Genomic DNA, 20,062 nt, shown 5'->3' on the forward strand with positions numbered 1-20,062 from the left:
TCAGTACACCAAAAGTATCCCCCACTATTTCTCCAGCACTGACACCTCTTCTAGCTCTGGGTTTCATATCCGATAAAGGATCATTGAAATGTTTTGCATGGTAATTCTTTAGAAAAACTATACTGAAATAACATGTACCATGCCATCCTTTGGGCAATTTGAAATAAGCATACTGTCCACAAATATAGTGTATTCCAGGACTCACTAGATCCTTTCTATCTTGAAAGAACTCCATCTTTCTTCTAACATCTAAAGTTTGTTCACAGGCACTCTTCCCTATAAATAACAGATCCAAATATCTCTGATCAATGTGTGTGCACAGCTTTCCCTTGTGCTCCCTATCTAAACCTAATGCTAGTTGGTTTCCCTTTACTTGCTGTGCAATTTCTTCTCTGTTCCACAGTGTGTCTTAAGATCTTTATCTGTTTCAGATATAGACTCTACATCTCTCCTTCTATATTTCATTAGATTCAAACATTTCTTCTCTTAATCGGTTATTGAAGAGGTCAATTTATGTCTGTGTGCATATGCATTGTCTAGCACTGCTTAATTTGCAAATAAAAATGTGCTGGTGCCCAAAGCTCTCCTCTGAAGCAATCAGCTGCTCCGATTAAATGTGGAAGCACAGAATAATGAGGCAGCGTAATCCTGAAGCCATCTCGGGCCTCTTTAATCCATTCACAGCCACTCCATTCCCTTTCAGCTCACTCTTGCTGCTTTCTTCCTTTGTGATGCTTTTTCGTTTTTCTCTTCCTCCATATGAGTCTTTCACACACAGTAAATACTTGAAGCAACAAAATAAGTGCCAGCCCTAAAAAATAAGTGCCGGTGCTCTGCATCGTAAGCCACCAGCACAAATTAAGCTCTGGTGTCTAGTGATTTGAGAGATATAAAATAATTTCCTTCTCTCTCTGCACCCTTTAAGTAAGGAATCTTATCCAGATGTTTGAACATAAGAACCTCAGAAAGAACTAAATCATAATTTGAAAACTAGTATTGATAACTACCCTGTCTATAGAATATACTCAACAAAAGACTACAGGAAACTTTGTATGTTAAAGAAATGTGATGGCAAGGGATGCCTTCTGAAGCAGAAGCAGGTAATTGTGTATAAACATAGTAATCCACAGTGTCAATGTATTCATAAAAAACATCTAAAATATACATTTGCAGAATACCCTCCTCTAGAATCCTCTATGTGCAAAGCCTTGTGATCTAGTCTATATCAGCAACTAACACTTAGACTCACTGTTTGCAGGGAAACACTAGAATGTAACTCATTTATTGCAGAAGGGGTAGGGGAAAATGTTCCTATCAAACAAGCAATATTGCGCTTAATGTGTATCTGCATTTACGAGTTTGGTTAGTCTCCATGACTTTTCTAAAATCAAATCCTGGAACTCAGTAGCAGCAACAAAGTAGTCTCTGTCAATTCCACCTGTGAAAAGCGGCAAAACAAGGTCCAAATGATGAACAGCAACAGATTTATTTACAAGGTCTTTGTGAATCTTCTCTAGCCGTACTCTGTGTTCTTCTAAAGAAAAACCTTCTGCTCTTTTATCTATGTCTTGGGCCTCAGTACTCTTCTTAATTCATTCACCTACAAAGTCAATGCAAAGTCTCTAAAATATGCACAGTTCATATTTACTAATAATGACATCCAGAATGAAATGTCTCAGTCTATCCATCAGCACAGGAAACTCAAAATAGAACTCAAGCACAATGTTCAGTTCAAAGAGGATCAGTTGGATCTGCAGCATTATCCCCAAATGCCCAAAATGTTTTCCCTCCATCATCTGCAGCAAAATATGTAAATTCAGGTGAAGAGCATCTCATACAGGGCACTATCATACTCTATGATCTCCTCAGTGCCAATCCTGCATTCCTAGTTTCACTGAGATCAGAGTTCTCAGTATCCTCAGGAATTGTCTGAGGCACACACTCTTTATGCAGGTTCCGTTTTTCCCTTTCTTGCCTTCTGGGACAACAGTCTCTAGCGTCCACTTGCTTCCTCACTGCACTAGGTCCTTCGTAAGGGTCTGAATCTGAAGTAAATTCATTCACCACTACAGGATGAGTCTCTCCTGGCTCGACTTCAACTGAAGAACATTTCAGATCCACCTCAGACCAAACACATGCTGTATCAGGCTCTGTTTGATCTCCAGCAACTTGACTAACCTTCCCTTGTTGCCTCTCTGTTACTACCCATACCTCTGGAACAAGTGCTGTCACATCAAGGGGACACTCAACTTGGCAAGTATGGGAAGTGTGTATCCAGTTAGAGAGACTACCACATTTAGCTGCTGTTGTCATACCAAGATTACTTGATAGGACCCACGCCAAAGAGGCTCCAAACATGTCTTTCTGACCTGTTTCTTCACCAGCAGCCAGTCGCCGAGACTGAGGTCATGGCACTCTTTCTGATGCAGGGGGGTTATGGCTACTCTGACTTGATGAGATACAAAACAGACCTGACCAGCTAACCCTTTGCAGTAATCAAGGATCATATCATCTGTAATGTTCACAAGTGAATTTGCTTGAATAGCTGGTAATCTCATAGCTTTGCCCACAATGATCTCATGGGGAGGCATTCCCATTTTCTGATCAGGTACACTGCAAAGACTCATCAACACAAGAAGCAAAGCCTCAGACCATTAAAAAAATGTTTAAATACACACCTTGGCGAATCTGGATTTTAATGTCCCATTCACCTGTTCAACAAAACCCGCAGCCTCAGGTCAAAAGCTGCAATGTAGTTTCTGTTCCACTTGCAATGCTGCATACAGCAATGGTTGTACACAACAATTCTTGGACCTCATTATTAAATTGAGTCCCACAATCTGATTCCAGAGAAGGTGGAAAGCCAAGCCTGGGTATGAATTCCCTTAACAACAGATGTGCTACAGTGAGACTATCACTTCTTCTGGTTGGGTAAGCTTGAACCCAATATTATAAGATGCATACAAACACCAGGACATATCTCAGCCTGTTACACATAGGCATCTCAATGAAGTTCAACTGCGTCCTGTTAATGGGACCTCCTGATCTTCCGATAGTTTTTAGGGTTTTCCTTACATTATTCTGCTGGCACATAACACATATGTGACACGTTTCAGCGGTCAACCTAAACTGATGATTTAACCATGTCTTTCCAAACTATTGCGCCATTGTATCTCTACCAACACAAGCTGGATCATGGGAAGCCTAGCCATTGGAGGCAACAAGCTGTTTGGCAACACTGGTCTTTCCATCCATTGGAACCCAAATGTCATCATCTCTCTTGAGACAACCTGATTTGATCCAGCTCTGCTGTTCTTCCTTTGACACTTCTTCTGAAGCTTCTTTACCTCTTCCCATGTATCTGCAGATGTTAACAAAAGGTTGTAGTTGATTTAATCCATTCTCTCATTTGTATACTCTCCATTAAAGCTACAAACATTTTGAGCACAGTACTTTGCAACTTCATCAGCATATCCAAAGGTTTTCACCATTCCGGATTGGCGATCCGGAAGACATCATGAACCCCCATCTGGGACCCTTACTGCCCGAAGTTATGAATGACATCAAAGTCATACTATCTGTAAAAATTTTCACTTTCAGTTGGTCTGAAACACATCATGCTCTAGTAAGAGCAATCAATTCAGCCACTTGTGTGGTAAAATCATCCCTGAATTCCTTGAATTTAGAACAACGTAGTATATGAAAGTCACATTTTCAGCAACAAGAATGACCTGTTCGTACTTAGTAAGGTGGCTACTTGTCAAGTGCTGGATTCTTGTCCTTGTTAACAGTAACTCCACTGAATGTGGAACATAAATAGTGGTGACTAATGATTATGTTCCACACCTTTCTGTGCTGACTGCTGCCACCAGTTTAAGGCACCCTGGCAGTACAGAAACTTTGGGATCAAGAGTAGCAGAAAAACAGGCACAGGCTGGATGGCATTTCCCTGTAACTGTGTAAGCACTGAGAGAGTACAGCCCTCCCTCTCATTGCAGAAAAGTGCAAATGTTCTATTGTAATCAGGCATTCCCAGTACTGGAGTATGACAGAGACTTTCGGTTCTAGGAAGGCAATCAAGCAATTGTTATCTCAGTTTACTGGATCAGACACATGTCAGTCTCTGTAAAGGCTTGGCCATTAGGGGAAAGTTGGGTCTCCACTGGTGAAAGTATCCCACCATTTCCAAAAACATCCTGACTTCTCTCTGTGTATTTGGAGGGTTCATTTTCACATTTAAATGCTCTCTTGTGATACTTTCCTTGCTGTGATGGCCAAGATACTGAACCGGGTGAGTAGTGCCCTTAAGAAAGTTATTTGATTGATTGATTGAACATCTTTTTGACACTTACCTGGGTTCAATTTGGCCCATATTTATACTTTTTTAGCACTACGTTTGCGTAGTTTTTTTTACGCAAAATCGGCGCAAACTTACAAAATACACTTGTATTTTGAAAGTTTGTACTGCTTTTGCATAAAAAAATGACACAAATGTGGCTCTAAAAAAGTATAAATATGGGCCTTTATGTCCACTCTCAATCCAGGTGTTTCAGCAACGCAATGGTATATTGCTTACAGGCTTCTTGAGTGTTTAACGCTACCATTAGGACATTGATGTACTGAATTAGGACTGAGTGACAAGACATGACCAGGAACTCCAGATTCTTTTTCAGGGCTCTAAGTATACCTTTGTGGGACTCGACTCCATGCTAAAACATGGTTTGCAAACCAAAATGCAAAAAGAACTGATTGTCCCCATGAAACGGTATCGAAAAGACAGACTGGCACAAATCAATGACAGTCACCCACTCGGCCTCAAATGGAATCTGTGGCAAAAGGCATGCATTAATTTCAGTTGCTTGCGTGGCTTTATAAATCTGACTTTGTTGTTGCGTCACCCTTGTGTCCCCTTGCACAGCGCAAGGGTGATACAACACAATGATAAATATGCCCACCTATTTTCTTTAAACTTATACCTATTGCATAATTTTACTTGCATGAAAGTTGGCTTGAGCAGAAAATACTGTGTGCAAACTATGAAATGGAACGCATACCACGGATATATGTTCTGCAGTAGCTAGGTTGACTGTATTCCTGTATGTATAATACGTTTTATTGGTATCTTGAGTGCTTTTTATGCGAAGGGATACATCATGAATAACTTAAACACTGTTGATCACCTATTTCTCACATTCTTAAATCCATATTTTGTGCAACAAAAGAAGTCAAAGGGGTGGAAGTTGTTGATTTATGAAGGGCGTAAAACACAGAGAAAATGGCTAGATTTTAAGCACCGACATAGAACAAGTGCTTAATTCTATTATTTATTTTGTTAGGACATGGAGGCATAGTATGTATTTGCAACCACACTGGTACCTTTACAGACAGAAAAAAGAGAGTGACATTATTTTCCTATTTGCTGTAATGTGATGCTTTTCATTGATGATGATCAAAAATATTATTAATCCTGAGAACTTTGAAGCCCATCATCCATCAAGAAATATAAATTTCAGGCATTCAGAAATATGATCAAATCTGGAACCTTGTGCAGTAATAGATTTTCTAGTGTACTCTAGGAAAACTTGTGTATATTTGATTCTAGTAAGGATCCTACTGATGATATACACTTGCCAGCTTTTTTTTAAATTTGGCCTTGCAGGAAAATATGTTCACTAAGGAGAAAATCTTTGCTAGCTATCAATTTTGGAGCTGTTCTAATCATGTTCCTTCCCATGAAAGAGTTTTACAACAGTAGTTGTCAGGAATACATTTTCAGTCTTTCTCACAGCAGGACGGAATAGTAGGGAAGATTGTGAATAGCCACAGACATGTGGTAGGTGTGAACGGGCTCAAGCAGCAGTCAAGTCTTTGAACGCCCATCCCTTGCTTGCACAAATAATTTTGCTAAAAGGTAAATCTTTGTGCACATCATTCCTGAAGAAATAAGTCAATCTGCAGCTGGAGGTCTACAGTTTCGCATGGGTGTAGACTAAGGGCCTAATTATGAGTGTGGTGGTCCTCGCTGTGGCTGTAGTACTGCCATGGTTGTGGTGGTCCGATCACCACATTACAGGGTTGGCGGGCAGCCCTGCCAACCACTGCTGTCACTGCCAGAAATGGAGATCCCGACAGGCAAGCTGGCAGTGCAGTTTGGAATCAGCCAGTGTGGCGCTGAACTCAGCATGGCCCTGCTGATTACAACCTGGTTTTCAGCCTGCCTTTCCATGGTGCTTCACCACCATGAAAAAGCTGGGTGAGAACAGGTGCACGGGCTACAGGGGTGCCCCTGCACTGTCCATGCCCAGCTCAGGGGTACCCCTGCCCAGCACCCTCATAATGCACACTGTCTGCTGTGCAGACAGTGCATATCAAGGGTGCTGGTACCCCCTGCCGGTGGTGGCATTGTCACTGGCTCAGTTATGAGTCAGCAACCATGGTGTTTTCATTTTCCCGCTGGGCTAACCAGTGGAAGCCTCGGTTTTCATTGGTCAGCCCAGCGGGAAAGTCTTAATGGGGCTGGCATGGAGGTAGCCAGCACCACGGCAACCTCCCCATCCGGTGTTTGGTGGACAGGTGTTCCCATCTACCAAACTCATAATGGAGTCCTTAGTCTATTACTTAGAGTTTCATGGATAAAATATCTGTCAGGTGTGCAACAGAGTAACCCATCTGCTAATCTATAAACCAGGCACTTAGTCATATCAGGAATTCTCAACAGTTCAACAATTAAAGGCATTGTGAGTTACATTTTAGCTTGAAAAAATATACATACCTACATTCTTGTGTGAGACTAAAATGAGAGAAAGTGTAAAAACACTTGCTAACTTTTATTTGCTTCAATGGACAATATTGTTCTCAGTGAAGAAACATGTAATCATCTACAATGATCAATTTGTGGAGGATATGGTACCATAATATTGTAACCAAAATATTGCTTACAAGAAGTTTTGGGTGTGCAATTAATAATGTAAACTAAGCAACCAATGGGACTTTATTTGTGTAAATGCACAATATGTCTTTTAGACAATATATTGTGATATGCAACTATTTTGGAGGGGTTCTCCCTCGATAGAAGTAAATTCTTAGACTTTTTCCAGAGAGGCAATGGGCCAGAAAAGTATTGTGAATACCTAAAAACATGCATGACTGTAGACGTGCACAGGGCCATTCTGACCCAGAAATAGCCTCCCTTTTCTCACAGAAATAGATACAAAGCTACTTCAGGATGAATAAATACATTAATGAGTATGGAACAAACTTTTCTGCACTAGGAAAGTAGATTTTATCAAATAACTTAGGGTATTTGAACATGTGTCATTCCTACTTGCACAAATAGTTTTAAGAATGAGGTTCAATCTAAGAAATCTTTATATAAATGGGAAACCAATATTTGCACATTCAAAAAGTGGTTTTGCACTCATGAAATAGAATACTTGAATGTGTAAGCCGAACTAACATATGATAATGGCTTTCTGTTTTATGTCATTTGTTTTGATTAAGCAATAATAATAGAATTCAAACTATAATTGAATTAGAAAGCAAGTAAATATACAAAGTGTGCAACATAATTTCATAATACACAAGGAGTCTGTCCTTTTCTTCCAAAGGAGTTGTTCCACTGCCTGAAGTAACCTCGAAGGTAAAGATCACATGCACTCCTCAAAGTTAGCCAGTGAGTTTGCTACTGGCAATTGCACTAATGTCAGTAGCAGCGGCATTCAGGTGCTGTCAAAGAAAATACAATCCTATGTACATGCAGTTTGGTTTGGTTGTCAGTTCATGGAATTTTCACATTAACCTCTAATAATATAAGGGTATATAACATTTTCTTTTGTCTAATTATGCAAAAATTCAAGACAATTACACAGAATTATACAAAATGCAGATCTTGCATTTGGTTTCAATTGTTTTGCTGAGAATGCATTCTCTGTTCCATTTTGAAGCTCTGGGAAGTCAACAATGAAGAATCACTGAGGATTTGAATCCACCAGAGTAATTAGTATCAAAGGGAAAATTGTCTGGCAATGACTGAACAGATCTGTGCCCTTAAAGACCAAAACATTGCATAATGTATATTATTTTTTTTGAATGACCATATAGTTTAAATACAGCACCAGGAAGCAAACCTTTTTCTAATTGACAAAATATATATTTATATTTTATGGTGATGTCAAGGAAGGCATAAAACTAATACTGGAAAAGTAGACATTCTTGGTAGGAAGACTCAAGACAAAGCACCTCTTTTGTAGCATTCCATAATGTCAGCCTCAACTTAAAGTTTGTGATACCACTATCTTTAGTAACCCATAAATCCTCATGTTGTGGGCATCTTTACCATGCTGAATGTCAGGAAATTAAAAACTGGACGTAATTTGTTGGGATGGAAAAGTTCTGTCCATAGCAATACCCTTGCCTTGAGTGCCCTAGGGTACCGATGTCTGGATCCCTAATGGTGAGTTTTGTTGTCATAGTTGACCATAGATCATGCGTGTGTTCCAGGACATAGGCATGTCTCAAGGATTGTGGTCTTGTTGGACGGTGAAGAGTGCTCAAAGAGCTATCCTCATAGCGGTGGAAGGCTACTGCTTTTACCACATTTTATGCAGCATGAACATGGATGTAGCAGCATATGGTGCAGTGCTCTGTAGGCGTGAACAAGTCCTTTCTACCCTTTGTCAGACCAATCACACCTAAAGACTCACTGACCTTTGTTGAAGTTCTGCTATTCTGTGTTTAACTCAATCATTGGTCTATAGCTGTTGGATATGAGGTGCTGTGCAGGGCAGGAGTGGTGACTCTGTGGTGGATGTTTCTGTGCCTGGGAAGGGTACAGGGATAGAGCAGCACTGTGCCGTGCATGCATGGTGACTGCATCTACTGGGTGTCTGTATACCTTTGAAGAATACTCTACATGAGAGATGCAGTGCTGGGCAGTGCATGCACAGTTAATGCAAGTACTGGGCATATGTGTACTTATGATATGTACAATACCTGAAGGGTGAAGTGTTGTGCAGTGCACACATGGTGAATGCATGTGCTAGCTGTCTGTGTGTTTGCAAGTGGCACACCATAGTAATACAAAAAGGCTAGAGTACTGAACAGTGCACTCAAAGTGAATGTGTGTACTGAATATATGTGTTTCTTTGATGGCACAATTCATGGAGGTAACAGAACAGAATAATGTGTATGCTGTGTGCATATACTGAGGGCAAGTATGCATGTAATGGTATATAACATGGAGGACAATGGGTTACATTTTGGTAAGCCCAGACCTGCCTGGTGAAGACATGAGGAGTATAGGAATCCCTCATGACAGATTTGTGGATTGCTGCATTCTTGTGAGCTGACTGGGACACACTGGACAAGAGAGAGGCAGAGAGAGATATTCCCATGGTACACATCTCTTTAATTCAGTGAGAGATCATGTGAAAAGGGCCTGGACATTTCTCAGGAAGTAGATGCAGCTGATAAGGAAATAAACAGTAGGGGGAGAGCCAGGGATAAATCTCTTTGAGGCACATTTCACTGTGGCTGACATCCATGTGTGAACTCCATTGACTCCTGTGGCCTGTGTTGTGGGACTATCAGCTTCGGAGTTGCTCCTGCTGTGACAGACAGCCTTTTTTGAGGAAGAAGTAAGAGGAAAAGTGTACAACTCAAAAGAAGCACAATCCCAACATGACACTTCAAAGATTCAGACCCTAAACACATTTAAAATTAAATGGACCCCAAAGGTTTTCACCTGACAAGGAGACAGAGGCTGTGCAAGACATCTGCCTGTGACCAGGTCTGGGGACCAAGGCTTCCTAATCTCTATGCTGGGTCAGAAGATATCATTCAGGGAAGCCAGGCCCTCCTTCTGTGGAGCCTGGAGCACCAGGGTCTGCCTGCTTGCCAAGACCAGTGTGCCCTATGAGGAAGAGGAGAGTGTTATAGGGAGCAAGATCCAGTGGGTAGCCCTATCAAGAGGACTCTAGGTATGAGGTGTGAAGAGACAGCTGTTGTACTGAGTGGGTCATTGCCCATGTGAAGAATCAGGTCGACAGCCCTGTATGTCAGAAGAGAGCTGCCATGAAGATACTAATTAACTGAGTGCTGTATTAGGAGCAGTGATATAGGTTGCTGTGAAGTGAAGACCAGCCGTTTGTTTGCGGGTATTCAGCAAGCCCATATGCCAGGAGGGGCTGCCTGTACTTAGTGAACTGAGAATTTTGGCCCACCACCTGGAGGACTGAAAGCTCCATCCTGGTGATGGAAACAAGCACCAAGACCTGGCCCTGACCTGTCCTATTGATTCAGGAGGGCAACCGAGAGGACATACCTCACATCGCTGGGACCAGATTAGGAGCACCAGGATCAACTCTTCCCTGTTGGGGAGTGCTGAACTTACCATACCGACAAAGACGCAGGAGCTTCTCCGAACACTGTTGGATCCAACCTCACTGCTCAGAGAGAGCCTTCATCTGCTGAGTGCTGCTGCACGTCACATGTGCTGACCAATTTGACTGAGCCTGACTGGGGCATTGTGAGTGTCTGTGGTTGAGGCACCCACTGAGATGCTGAAGGATCCTCATTGCTAGAGCAGGTGGGACTTGTTATGGGCTTACAGGACCCCGAGAAACTCTCTGCCAAAGGTGCTGCAACATCATTGACTACTTTTGAAGAGTCAGAGAGGACTCTTGAGTAAAGCCAACAAATGAGATGCACCCACAAGTGAATGAAGAATGATGCTGAGCATATTACAAGGAGCAGTCAAGACAAGGACTTAGCAGTGAAACACCACAGCCCGATGTGAGAATCTGGATTGTTAGCTGGGGAAGGTGCAACACTTTCACAGGCAACAGCCCCAATCCCCAGCAGAATCAACCACTTAAGTCACCAAATTAACCTGTTCTTAACCTTCTGGTAGCTTGGATCAAAAGCAGTAAGGCTAAAGTTAGAGGCAATGTGTAAAGTATGTATGTAGCACACAAACAGCAATAAAGTGAAAGCACAATGCATGAAAAATCCCACACCATTCGAAAACAATCGAGTATATTTTCATCAAAATGAAAGAAAAAAATTTTTTTTTTAGAACCAGAGAAATTGAATTTTAGGGGTTTTGTGATATTCAGGCACTAAGAAGCAAAAAGCGCCAACCACGGTTATATGATTGCAGTAGAACAGGTCGAAGTCACTTGTTCAGGCCAACCGCGATGCAGCATAGGCTGAATACATAATCAATTAGGTCTCTAGATGATTGTATCTTAAGTCCAGGATGCTGAGCTTTGTGCTGCACAGGTCCGCCTTTAGGATGCACCGGACCGTCCGATGAGATGTAAGGATTGTAATGAGGCTTGCATCACTGCTGCATTGCACTGCATCAGTTTTGATGAGGAACTGGAAGTGCTGTGATTCAGGCTTGAATTGAGGCTGCATCCCACTGAGTCAGTTTTAATGAGAAACTACATGGCTGCATCAGGTTTGCATTGCACTGCGTCGGTGCTAGTAAAGTTCACCGCTGGGCTACTAGTGTGCAATACATATAAAAATCTCTGTTTTATCAAAGACTAGTAAACAATTGTTGAATGTTTTTGACAACCCAAAAGCAGAGATTGGAGATACATGCCTCACCATAATAGATGATCTTAATTAAAATTTGTTTTGGATTGATAAGAAATCAGAATGGGTTTAGACAGAGAATCTGCATTTGCCTTTCATTGACAATTAATAAATGGACATGAAGAAAGTGAAAACTAGTGACATTGCTTTTGAACTCTCGGCATTGTTTGGGAGTTCTGTTGTTAAATAGGCAGTTTCCAAATGATAGCTTCACTCCTGATTTAGCCAGCAGTTGAGTGCAGTTTAAAATTACACACTAATATTGGTGGAATTATTTAAGGATTCAAAACAGTTTGAAATACTACTATGCCCTGAAAGTGACCCTCTTCTCATATAGGTTAATTACAGAATAAAGTGGCTGTTAATCAGCCATTAAAAAGTTTGGGCATTGTAGCATCCTATCTAGACATTAGCTGGATCACTAAAACAAGCTAACAATTTTGGGCCCTGTGTAGAGTTTGGATACGCCCCTCCATTCTAAATGCAACACAGTACTGTGCATCCAAACCTCAATCGTTCCGCCTCATTTAAGGTGGACAGACCTTAAAGTTTTCTGATGTAGTTTAATGGCCTGACAGAGCAAGAGCTGTTGGGGGAAGGACATTACCACCCAACGTATGTAGGGTGAACAGTGAAATGGTTTTTTTTTCTGTCCTTTAATTCTAAATAATCCTGGTGGACAGAAAAAAATATTGACCCTTACACCCTGTGAGAAGAGTAGCGTTTGTAAAATTAATGAAATTTGTTTTTGCGGGAACCACCCAAAATGATGGCAAACATATGTGAAATTACAAGTAAGTAAGCAAAATGTAAATCTGTCACTTTGTGCAATAATTTAGCATTAAATGTGTCCTTGTGTCAATTCTTAGCACTAGGATGCATTTAAACAAAAGCATTGTGAACACCAGCCACTCATGGTTCATTGCACCAGTGCGATTAGCGTAATTTGCTTTAAATTCTTTCTGAGAATTGCATATAGTTACATGAAGTGGTGTAACTGTGTAATTTTGGAAATCTTGTGTATTAAGCTTAACAGGAAATTCCAGAAATTATGTGAATTATGGCAGTGTAATTTACATTTTGCCCTAGACTTAAAGACAACTCCTAAGGTGTGGTTCACTATTTTTTTGTTTTTCTGAAACACAAAAAAACCTTTACATTTTTGGTGGATGGCCGTCGAAACCAATAGTGCCCATCCACCAACCTTCTCCTTCTTCTGACTGTTAGTGCAGAAATCATCTCTAAATTTGATGTATAGTAGTCCACCAGGGTAGTTTAGGTATTGCTCCACCCTGGCATACTGTACTCCACCAATCAAATTCTAAATCTAGCCCTATGTCTGCTTTGAAGGGCTAAGGACCCAACAGTGACCTTGTCTGTAAGATGCCCTTGTCTAGATTAGTAGCAGAACTATGTTATTGCCTAAGAAATAGCCTTTTTTTCATGCCTAAAAGGAGGCCTCTAATTAAGGGGAATGGGCACATGATGTTTCCTCTGAAATTGAGAACAATCAAGAGAAATTTTAAAAGGGAAATCAAAATAAGGTGAATAAAGCTAGACATAATTGAGAACTAGAGTGCAATGTTACAATGCTAAAATCAAAATATACAATTGCACTATTTTTTAGCATCTGGGAAGCTGTGGATAGAACGTTTTGAAGTTTGAAGGGAGAATGGAGTTTGTGAATTCTGAAGATATGTGAATAACTTAACTTATTAAAAGAGACAACAGTTAAAAATACATTGGATCTTGATGAATGACACCATTAAATTAGGTTTCAGTTTGCAGTAGACAACATTGGAACAGACTACTTAGACTTCAATTCAAATATTCACACAGACAATAATATAAATCCTGTGAGAATGATTAGGATTTTAAAGTGTGCTAGCCAAATTATGCTCTTGATCCAATAGGCTTCAAGACTCAGCTTATAAAAATGGTTCAGCCTTCTGGGCTAGTTTGCTTAGTATTCTGTTCTCTCACTGTCTACAAACTATTAGAATCCAAGATAGTTGGGCATTAGAGTGCTGTTAGCGCGTCTGACCTTAATAAGTAAACTTACAAGGGGACGCAAATAGGTCGATGAACCTTTTGACTCGCAATTAAGATGTTCTTACCATAGCTCCAGGACATGCAAATCAATAATCAATAATGAATTCACAATATCAATAATCAACAACAATCAATAACAGTCAGTAATTGTCATGCACCATGACCTTTCAGTCATGAATAACCACACCTTTAGTAAAAGTTAGAAAATGTATTTCCCTATATTAACAATGCTAAGGTCATGTAGATTAATCTCAAAATCAAATGAAACACATACAGAAACAATACTGGCTGTCCAAAGCGGCAGAAGAATTGTAATCTAATCAAAGCTTGAACTACAACACATTCTAAGTTTACGGTGTAAATTAATAGCAAAGTAAACGTCGACAGAGTGATTACATACATTCAAATTCAGCAGAGAAATTAATCAGACATTTTTCCCTATTAGCAGAATTTCATTAGTGAGGATCCTTAACTACCATCAGATTAGCATCAGCATGTTGGGCTTCATGCAAAACAATTTAGTGAAACAAATTTGGAAAAACATCTAACTATGGTTCTATCAAACAGTGTAGTTGGTACCTAGAAAGAAAAAGCAAACATGCATAATAATCAACAGTCTAATTCATAACACCTATCCTTAGTGTGGATCAGCAAGCAGAGTCAGTCTTCCTCCTCAGGACATCAGTCGATCAGCAAGGCAATCAGGATTCAGCATCAAAGTTCAGAAACGCTAAGGCCCTCATTCTGACTTTGGCGGGCGGCTTTTGCCGCCCGCCAAAATCAGGCCGCCGAAAGACCGACCGCGGCGGCCATTCTGGCTTTCCCGCTGGGCTGGCGGGCGACCACCAAAGGAGCGCCCGCCGGCCCAGCGGGAAAGGCCCTGCAACAATGAAGCCGGCTCCGAATGGATCCGGCGGAGTTGCAGGGGTGCGACGGGTGCAGTTGCACCCGTCGCGATTTTCACTGTCTGCAAAGCAGACAGTGAAAATCGTGCTGGGGCCCTGTTAGGGGGCCCCTGCACTGCCCATGCCAGTGGCCCCCAGGGGGCCCACGACACCCGTTCCCGCTATCCTGGTACTGGCGGTGAAAACCGCCAGAAACAGGCTGGCGGGAAGTGGGTCGGAATCCCCATGGCGGCGCTGCAAGCAGCGCCGCCATGGAGGATTCTCCCAGCCGGGGGAAATCCGGCGGGAAACAGCCGGACCCGGCTGGGCGACCGCAGTGGAATACTTAAGGAAGCACCGCCAGCCTGTTGGCGGTGCTTCCGTGGTCGTCGACCGCCAGGGTCAGAATGACCCCCTAAGTCTTTAAGCATTAAAGTTAAGCATGTCTCTTGTCAGGACAATCAAGAAAATATTGACCTTTTGGCCAGCAAGAAAATGGGCACTGACGGAGTCTTCTCTCAGAGCAGTGTCGTTAAATCTAAACTAGTAACTACTTCCCAAATCCCCACTGGTCAATTAATCGCATATTCATACTTTGTCTAATAAAACTAAAATTCCAAATCTATGATTTCTACAATTACTCATGTTGTTGATTGGTTGTCCTGCAATGTCTTCATCATCCGGTTTGTCAGGTAACAGTATTGTTGCAGCTTCTATTCCAGTGTGTATCTCCATTGTTCTCCTCCTGGGAAAGTCAGTTTCACACACATTACACACAAAAAGTTACATTAGCAAGAACAGCATCTTCTAGCAATAGGTTCTCATGAGAACCTTCCGTTATGAGCACATTTAAACAGTGCAAAATGGAAAATCACAGTTTAACTCTCTACGACAGCCATTTATTAAACGTTAAGAAATACAGCTTTGACATGGGGCCTGGCAAGTAGGCCAATACATTCCCTAAGTTAAGGCTTACAATTAATAAAGCTAGGACATAATGCATAACCTTTAATATGACATATTACTACATTAGTCAAACATATATTCAACATTTCACAATATTAACCTACTCCTCAGTACACTTTGTGAACACTGGCGGCCACTCATCGTAATCACATTTTCAAATGTGTGCATTATTTTTCTACATCATTATATTTTCTACACAAACCCCTTATTCAGAATATGTGAACACTCATTAATAATTATTAATACACCTTCGCTAGCACTGCCTATCTCCAAAAAGGGTTCTTTTTCCTCTTCTGTCAATTATTTAATTGTCCTGCTTGATGTGGAGGGGAAATTAGGTGCCACTTCAAAAACTGGAAATATGTTTTAGGGATAAATGCTTCTCTCATTTTCTTCCAACTGGCTTCCAAAGCATGGTGAGATTGAAGATAATCTGATAGCTCTTTTGTATTTTAGCTCAACTCACTCTACCTGCTAGGGGCTTCTCTCTATGTGGTTCCTTTATTGAATTAATAACAGCATTTGAGTTGACACAGGACTGCTATGGTTTAGAATCTCTGGTTGAGGAATCTCAACAACATTGCTGGGCATAATTATTGTACTATATTTGGAGACATGAGTAAAAGTAAAACTGATGTTTTTGTCAAATCAGATGAAAAAACGTTACATGCAGTGACTTAAAATTGGGGCAATCCTTTGCAAACCTGATTTTTTTAACCTCTACATAAGAGTCTAAGGCAGTTTCTTAAGTCTTGGTGGACACACATTGCCTATTTGACAAAGAGAGGAGTTTCTGCCATGTTAGATGTGAGAGTGGTTGGCTTGTAAAGAGCTCTTACAGAATTGGGAGCTTAAAGTCTATCCAACAAACTATCAATATTGAACAACACATTATCCTTGGGAGAAGACGAATCAAGGAAGTCTCTTTAAAGCATATTTTTGGTTCATGCCCAGGTTGGCTGGTATTTGAAAACATTTCTTAAAACTCATTTTTATCTGCCTTGGCTTTTGGAATCTGCCTTTGGTTTTATGTCAGAACATCATTTGAAAAAGTATCAACTGACATAAATATTGTGTCCTTAATACCTTTTACAAAAATATTGCCCCGTCAGGTCTAGATTTTCCAATACTAAATCCAATGGAGGGATATATTTTTGAAGAATATTTAGTACACAATGTTTCTGTCACATAACATTTTGGTTACAATATTCCATGGTCATAGAGAAACCACAATAGGATGTTTTTAGAAAAACATGTATGTCTGTGGCAATGAATTTAACTGTGGGGTTGTCCATCATTCCAGCATTTAGGAAATCATTATCTAGATTAGGGATCAATAACAGTTTCTCCTCAAATTGTTGAACAGAAGAATAGTTTTGTCATTAGTGTAGCAAAAAAACAGACTTTTCCATAATATGACTAATGGGTTACAGGGAGGGCTTTGATTAGGTTTTGCATAGGTATGGCAGAAATGTTGTGTCCATATAGTCCTGCTCTTTGTAGAGCTGCAGGCACCAAGGTCTTTACGTTGTTAAGAACGGAATAGTGTAAAATAAATATATTTATCAAGGGAAGTATTCATGTGTCACTGGAACTGGAAGCTTATTGTATAGAATATCATGGAAAGACAACACATCCCACAAATACACGTAGAGAGGAGCGAATAGTCACAACCTTGATTTTATGTACATGTTTAACAATATTAAAAGATGTTGAAGCCCAAAGTATATATAGAACATATTAATTAGAGAGCACGGTCACTTACAAAAAATGACATATATATCTACAGTTTCAATGATGCCTGCCAAACCATCTCATGCTTTAATATAGACAGCAAAACACACATCTGCTTTATAGGGGCCAATTATCAATTCATTCAGGCTAACCTCACAGATGATAATTATGTAAAATATGTATGGCTTCAGAAGCGACGACAGTGGATACAACTAAATAATCTCTGTCACCAGCCATCAAAATGGCGGGCTAACTAATTTCATTGTGGAAGCAACTAAAACTGCAAATATCAAAGAAATAAACATAGCGGCAGCTCTTTTAAAGTTGCACCCACATGGTGAGGAAACATGCAAAGACCTCTCCAACTATTGATTCATTTTTGGTGAAAAACTAACACATAATGAAAAATAAGAAATTACAAGGCCACTGAGACTGTTCTTAATGTGCTTACACATGCTAACACAGGCAATCTCAACAGCTGTTTGTGTGCATTGCAACTTGAAGTTGGACCTGTTGGATTTGCCAGTGCTGGTCGCTTTCCTGCTTGACTTGCTCACATTCCTGACTGTTTAGATGAATACCACTCTTTGAAGAAGTTGTGTTGAAGAGCAACTTTACAGGAAAGACTTTAATTGGAACAGTGAGCACACAGCAACCCAACATGTGCTCCTATTGACCAGAATACATGCCAATGAACTCAGCTAGTTGCTATAAGGTATACATATTGTAACCAATGATGCAGAAAGAAAATTGGCCTGATTTTCTGGAATGCTGCAGTTGCTTCTGATCTTCCTTAATCACTTTTACATGGGTTTTCAGATTAAAAACGTTTTGATAGGGATCTTCCTGAAAAGCTGCTAGCCCTTTTGTGGAAAGGAACACAGAGGCAAATTAGCTATGCCTGTCCTGTGTTATGCTATGCCGAATCTATGTACAGTGCTTTCACCTAAACAACAGGCTTTTAACATAAGTGTCGAAAATTTGTAAAGCCAGAGTATGTGTAAAGGTTGTGGTGTTACTCAAATAGAAACACATAAACATTACTAGAATGTGATACCAGTCCTCAAAAGGCCTGAATGTTCTGCATTAGAGATTGCAGTAGGCCATTCTGCAGGCAGGGTACTTCAGGTAATTTTTAAAATATTTTGAGACACAAGTTGATATAGTCAACTTCATGGTGCATTGTCTGCTACAGGGAAGAGTGGAGTGAGCGATTACCCACAGAGGCATGAGATCAAACCTTATAAAACAGACAGAGAGCACAGTGATGAGGCATGGTATGCACAAACAAATTCCACATCACTAGTAAGATTATAATTCCCCTGAAAGAAGCTTGCAGGTTGTTCATGAAAGATAATACAGATAAGAGTTTACCATCATGTCAGCACCCATGTTCCCTCATCTTAGAATCAATAGTCACTAGTGCCTTATACAGAATGTCCTCTTAGCACTAGCAGCATTTATATATGTCTCATACCTCGTTGTGGGGTGCCAAGGTGAACTATCAAGATGGGTAAGATGATACACGATAACACGATTTAGTGAGTGGTTGGCAGAGTATAGTGTTTGCTGTGAGACTATGTGGGAGCCTTTCAGTGTTGTACTTAAGTGACATTTGTAAGAGATGGACAAGCAAAGTTGCAAGTCAGTTACAAATGTATTATGCTAGCCCCTTGTTATGTTTGTGATGATTACAGAATACTGTCCTTGTATTTTTCTCAATCTGTGTAGACCTGTGCTGAAATGCCCAAATTTGGGCTACCATCTCCGTGAGCCTTCTCTGTTTGAAAAGGAGAGGAAACAGTTAGAAAGGACAGAAAGAATGAAGAGAATACAACATGCTACCATCATTTACATGATAAAAGTGACAGTAAAAAAAAGTTTGATGGCAAGCAACATATGGAAGGAGCCTCCTAACAATCAGCAGGAAAAAGCAGTCCTACTGAGCGAAAGAGACAACCTGTGGGGTCAGAGATAGCTGGTTGTCAACTGTTGAGTAAAAATGTTGTACGCGAGGGTGTGACGTTCAAGTCAAGCTGAACAGTGTCCCCAAATTAACAAAACATGATCCACTAGGTCCAACGCAGCACCAGTTCTGTGTTGCAGACTAGAATCGCTGTCATGTTTTTAGATCACAGTCGAGTAGCAACAACAGAAAGCATGTGCAGGCCTTCCACCCAAAAAGTGCTGTGATCATACAAAGGCAGAGAACATTTATTTTTTAGACTCCTCTTTTCTAAGCATTCTGCAAACTTCAGTCTCATCTGGACCGCCAGATCAACCTCATGAACATCATGGCGCCCCATATTGCATTATCAACACTAAACTCGAAAAGTTACCACACTGGATTACTACCGCACAGGCAATAACTCACGAAGTCCAACAAGATGCTTGCAAGTTCGGCCCAGTCATTGATAAATTACGTTCTTTATCACCCATTTTAACTGCCATTTTAAATGAAATTTTAACCCATGATAAGGCAACATCTCCTACTAGGCCTACTCTAGAGGGGAATTCTTGTCACCAAGCACAAAGAATAGATAATTAGCAAATAAAAAATTAGAAGTGACTAACTCACACAATATCTCCAGTATTATGCCTGTGAACTCGAAGACAATTTAGCAGGCCCTGTCACCTTCTGAATTGCCCTCGTTCAGGACTATTGAAGCATGCAAGCCCAAGACCCAAGTGCAAACTAAAAGTGAAAAGAAGTATGCTAGGAAGGCAAGAAAGAATCCTCGGCATGCTGTGATGAATGGCAAACACAGTGTTACATCCAATCTTTGCTGTCAAGCATAAACACAATGATTCCTTGGTAATAAGTA

General features: G+C 40.6%; 1 protein-coding gene across 3 annotated transcripts in view; it reads left to right on the forward strand.

Moving 5' to 3' along the window:
* ADGRL4 (adhesion G protein-coupled receptor L4) overlaps positions 1 to 20,062 on the forward strand; it is a 918,866-nt gene that overhangs the window by 436,964 nt on the left and 461,840 nt on the right. The window lies entirely within an intron of this gene.

The sequence above is a fragment of the Pleurodeles waltl genome, chromosome 4_2 (genome assembly GCF_031143425.1).
Source record: "Pleurodeles waltl isolate 20211129_DDA chromosome 4_2, aPleWal1.hap1.20221129, whole genome shotgun sequence".
Lineage (NCBI taxonomy): Eukaryota > Metazoa > Chordata > Amphibia > Caudata > Salamandridae > Pleurodeles > Pleurodeles waltl.